The sequence below is a fragment of the Mustela lutreola genome, chromosome 3 (assembly GCF_030435805.1).
Source record: "Mustela lutreola isolate mMusLut2 chromosome 3, mMusLut2.pri, whole genome shotgun sequence".
Taxonomy (NCBI): Eukaryota; Metazoa; Chordata; class Mammalia; order Carnivora; family Mustelidae; genus Mustela; species Mustela lutreola.
In genome coordinates, this window is record NC_081292.1 from 160,155,587 (window position 1) to 160,161,726 (window position 6,140).

A 6,140-nucleotide genomic window follows, 5' to 3' on the forward strand; every position below is an offset into this window, starting at 1 on the left:
TATGGACATGGCCTAAGTCAGTCTTTGTAAACAAGATTTATTGGTAATGCTTGCAACATTTTTTTCCCTTCCTTGTTGGACTAGCTGACAGAAGAATGTGGAACCTGGAACTGTTGCTGCCGCTTTTGCAAACATGACATCTAGTCAACACACAAAGGAGAGTGCAGTGGAAAGAACTCTTAACATAAAGAATCAGAAATCTAAAGACCTTGTGAAACTCTGAGTCAAATAGCTCTTGGAGCCAGTTCAGCTTCTGAAATTTTTATTTGAATTAATGCATTTCTTTTTTTTTAATGTTATGTTAGACACCATATACATTTCCTTTTTTCCTAAAAACCAGTTTGATTTGATTTTCTTTCATTTTCAACCCAAATACTCCCAAATTATGTACTATTATCATAATTATCTATGTTTTAAAACCTCCCTCAGCAGGTTAAGGTTTGGGGGAAGAATTTTTATCTAATGGCAGAATCCCCAAGTCATGGAAGTCTTAATTCAAACTCACAGAACTAACCTTGCAGCTCAGTCTACATGATTCTCTACATTATTGCTGACCCTCTACCAAGATAAGTCCAGAAGGACTGGCCTGTAGAAAGGAGCGACATTTGGCCAACACCAGTTCTTTCATATTCTTATCAATCCCTATAGTGATAAATAATTTAATTATGGGACAAATTTGAATATTTACCTACTATGAGAGCAGACCTTAAAAATCACCTTGGTAATCTATATTATTTTTTATTTACTCTTATTCTGTAGTTATAGAATACAGTCATTTAAAAACTATTTGAAAATACAGATGTGTATAGAACAAAAAGTGAGAGTTGCCCATTATCAATTCATCGTCTTTCAGAAGTTTGCCTTATTCATTTTCAGAATTATGGATTTCCATAGAAATGTATACACTTTTTATATAAGGCAGTGTCTGAAATGGCCCCCAATGATTCTTACCTCCTAGTAGTCACATGCTCTCCTCGCCCATGGACTGGATTGACTGAATTGCTCCTAATGCACAGAATATGGCAGAAATATTGGGATATCACTTCTGAGATTAGGTTATAAAAAGACTTCCTTCTTGAGTGCAGTCTCACTCTCTCTTGGACAACTTGCTCCAGGGGAAGCCAGCTACCATGCTGTGAGGAAGCCCTGTGGAGAGAAACATGTCAGTGACCTTAGAAACAGATTTGCTGAGGCTTGCCAACAGCCCTGTGAGTGAACTTGGAACTGGCTCCTTCCAAGTCAAGCCTGAGATAGCTGCGATGGTGGCCGACACCTTGACTGCATCCTCATGAGACCTTGAGCCTAAGCCACCCAGCTACACTGCTCCTACATTACAGACCCAGAAACTGTGAGATGATAAATGTTGCTTCAAGCTGCTATAGCTTGAAGTAATTTGTCATGTGGCAATAGAAACCGCATACATTTTCTTAACATGCATTTCTGATACACATGTCTTCATATTTGGATATTTGTTCTGATTAAAGTATGCTCTTCTCTTTGCATGTCCCAAGTACGACTCCCACTCCTCCACATCAGGATGATGTTAAAAACGCTAAAATGTTACATTGTTTTTACTTCTTTGTATTAAAATTTAAATTGCTCTTATTTATTATCAAAACTTTCATTGTATATGAACCTGTAAGGTATAAGTATTGTTTAAGATGCTTTTAAACATGTTGGCTCCTAAAAATTACCTTTCAGTTTTTATTCAGCCATAAATGTTATTCCCTGGAATAATGATCTTGCTTTTTATACATGGTCTCATTTGGGGCCAGGACATGTGAGTGATTTTAATGACCACTGTATCTAATTTATTGTTTCTGAAGCATCAGGATTTCCTCCACCGCTCTTCTGTCAGACAATGTAGTAGCTCCGATAAGGACCACTCCTGACAGACTTTTAGAATGGGAAGTCAGGTGGATCAGAGCTGTCCCAGAGACCTAACCATCCTTGCATCATTGATTTATAATGTAAAATTTTTGAACAAATTTTTACGTAAATTCAAAACTATTTAAAAAATAATAATTCAACATGACTAAATTGACATTACATAAAAGGTTGGTTCATCATTAACAAATTGAACAATGTAATTACTACATTAACAAATTACAGGATAATAGATGAGCAAAAATGATGTAATAAAATTTGACATCCATGCATGATTTAAAAAAATATATTTTTTCAAGTATTCCATGATAACAGAAAATGAATCCCTAGGAAGTAATACTTCTCATTAAAGCAAAACAAAACAAAGGAAAACAAACAAATAAAAAACCTGCTGTGATGGTCAGGATAGCCATAAAACTTATTAAGTAGGACTTTAAAATAAAAATTTTAGGGAAGGTTACATTAGATTTGCTGCAAAAACAAACGTCTTTCCAAATTTCAGTGGCTGGCGGTCACAAACACTTATACTTTTCTTGCTTCCAGTATTTTATTTCTCCACATAAATGGTATTTATCTGGTTGTATTCTTTATAATTATTTTTTAACCTATAAAACTATATACTTATGCATTATAGACTTTAATTATGTTTCGAAAATTTTATATTCAAAATATGCGAATGGATGAATTTGCCTAAAAATAGAAATCAGAGTGTAAACAAAAGAGGTACCAGAGCTTAACCTTAAGGAACTCCAACTAGTATTTGAAGTTTGGCAGAAAAGAAATTGTTGACAAAGCAAAAGAAAAGCAATAAGAAGAGGGATCAAAAATTTAGGTGAATAATGTGTCATGGAAATTTAAAAAATAGTGTTTCAAGGTGATAATGGTCAACTTCTTCCAATATTATTAGAAGTTGCACAAGATGATGACTTTCTTTTTGAGCTCTAAAAGAAGCCTTAGCAAGGTTCTATTCCACTCCCTCATTTACACCTGAGATTTAAGTAGGAAGTAGGAAAAAAAAGGAATGGCAGAAGAAAAAACAAAGGACAGAAGGAAGAAAGAAAAGAAGGAAGGAAGGAGGGAGGGAGGAAAGAGTCCAGAAAGAGGAAAGGACTTGTATACTATGTTTTAGAAGGGTAATTATTTTTGTTTTGTTTTGTTTTTGTTTTATTTTATTTTTTAATAAACATAAAATGTATTGTTAGCCCCATGGGTACAGGTCTGTGAATCACCAGGTTTACACACTTCACAGCACTCACCATAGCACATACCCTCCCCGATGTCCATAACCGCACCACCCTCTCCCTACTCCCCACCCCCAAGCAACCCTCAGTTTGTTTTGTGAGATTAAGAGTCTCTTATGGTTTGTCTCCCTCCCAATCCCATCTTGTTTCATTTATTCTTTTCCTACCCCCCAAACCCCCCACATTGCATCTCCACTTCCTCTTATCAGGGAGATCATATGATAATTGTCTTTCTCCGATTGACTTATTGACTTATTTCGCTAAGCATAATACCCTCTAGTTCCATCCATGTTGTCACAAATGGCAAGATTCCATTCCTTTTGATGGCTGCATAGTAATCCATTATATATATACCACCTCTTCTTTATCCATTCATCTGTTGATGGACAGATAGGTTCTTTCCATAGTTTGGCTATTGTGGACATTGCTGCTATAAACATTCGAGTACACGTGCCCCTTCAGATCACTACATTTGTATCTTTAGGGTAAATACCCAGTAGTGCAATTTCTGGGTCGTAGGGTAGCTCTATTTTCAACTTTTTGAGGAACCTCCCGGATGTTTTCCAGAGTGGTTGCACCAGCTTGCATTCCCACCAACAGTGTAGGAGGGTTCCCTAGAAGGGTAATTCTTGAAATAGGATTATGTTCTGTGACTTCCTACCCAAGTTAAGAATCATGAGTTTTATTCTGGCCAGAGTGGATGGGACTGTTATACTTTATGACTTCAGACGGGTCTTCTATCGTATCGCTAATACTGGCTTCAGAATATTACAATGCAAAGTGGTGGTTTATTTAAGGATACTATAATTTTTTAACCTTTCACATGTTTTGGGGAAACATTATAGTCCTAACTCCTTCCTTCAGTATGGATTACTGGACATTCAAGAAAAACTGAATTCAGTGGCTATGAGCAAAGCCTCATACAGATTGAATATTGCAAGGTTAATGATAAAGATTCTTTTTTCCTTTCTCCTCTACATTTCAATATTCCATGTACCAACTTCTGATCATTTGGAATTTTCCCAATCCCTGGCTTCCTTTTTGGGTTATTTCTTCCATTCTATGCATTAATATAACATTGACAAAACATAATTTGCTTATCAGCATTTTCACCCTGTTTTCTTTTGTTTCTGTATAATAGCTCTGTAACTCTACACTTATCTGGGAGCCAGACTTTTGGAAGCCTAACCATTCCAGAATATAGTTGTACATTCAGAATTAAGGACATATCCCCTGGGGTGTCAAAAAAGAGCTTTCTCAAAACTCAAGCCCTTTACTTCTCAGGATGCCAAATGGTTTACCTTATTAACCACATAATATGCAAAGGTCAAAAAGGCTTGCTGTAGAGTTTACCTGTTTGGAGGAAACTGGACACAGGAAATTCAAATGGCAGCAGGAGATGGTTCTACTGAAGCTATCTCATGTCTTTTGTTAAAGAAGTGATATTTGATAATAAGGGAAGGGATTAAGCAACTATGAAAACAGAAGAATTACACAAACTTGGCAGTGTAAGACCAGTAATGAAAGTAAATTTAATGTAAGTAACCAAAAGAAGATCAAATTCAATTCAGTGGAAAACACTTAGGAAGTCAAGGAAGTATATAATACATCTCAAAAAGATTTTCATCAAAATATTTGTTAGTGTTTATTTGCTCTTTAGTTTTAATGCTTTAAAGAGAAGTTGAAGTTTTGTTAAGCACCCCTCAGGACTCAGCAGCATTAGAATGATGAGGCATTCTTGTACCAGAGATGAGAAAAACAGCCACTATGTTTTTATCAGTGGTATTTTTAAATTATTTTTGTCTTGTTCTTCAAATGAAATGCTGAATAACTACCTCTGTCTCTCACCCACACAAATTCCAATATATCTAGTTTTCCGCTTGTTTGTATCTGAGAATCTGTTTATTTGCAGTAACATCTTGCATGAAACATGTACTACCAAAATAAAAGCAAATTACTGAGTTCCTTTATGCAACTAATTAGATAATAGGACTAATGACAGTTATAATTTGAAATGAGTTCCTGATCTGCACATAGATTCAATCTATTTTACTATTATTTTTGAATAGTTAAAGCTTATTTTCTTATAAAATAATGATTAAAAATATTGAATATTAACTAAAAGAATTATCCACGATTTTACCAAGTTAAATAATACAATTTTAATTTTATTAATTTATTTGAGAGAGAGAGGGCATGAGCTGGGGGAGGGATAGAGGGGAAGGAAGAAGACCCCCTGTTGAGCAGGGAGCCTGGGGTGGGAGGGCTGGATTCCAGGACCCCAGGATCATCACCTGAGCTGAAGGCTTAACCCACTGAGCCACCTAGGTGTCCCCAAATAATAAATTTTGATATCTGAATATATCCTTTGTCTCTTTCCATCTGTGTATACATTTGCTGTGGTTCTAATAATGCTCTATTCACAGTCTTTTCTGCTTTTCCTCTAGTATCATACCCTAGTCAAACATTCCTTCCATATTTTCTAAGTTTTTTTCTAATGATAAAATACACATAACAAAATTTGCTATAACCATTTTAAAGATTTTTTTAGACAATTTATAAGATTTTTTTAAATGTTCATTTAAAAAATTTTATAATTGTTCATTTAGTAAATGTAATGTCACTTACCTTAGGATTATTGTCTGGTTGTTAGATATTTAAGCCATTTTTTTTTTTTTTGAAGCCTACATAGTATGATGATGAACAAATTTGTGCACATATTTGTAAAGTTTTAAAATTTTTCTTTTTTTTTTTTTTAAAGATTTTATTTATTTATTTGAGAGAGAGACAGTGAGAGAGAACATGAGCGAGGAGAAGGTCAGAGAGAGAAGCAGACTCCCTGTGGAGCTGGGAGCACAATGCGGGGGACTCGATCCCGGGACTCCGGGATCATGACCTGAGCCAAAGGTAGTCGTCCAACCAACTGAGCCACCCAGGCCTCCCTAAAATTTTTTCTTAAAAGACACTTTTTCCACAAATGAATCACTAGTTTCAATTTACTGTGTCAGCAGC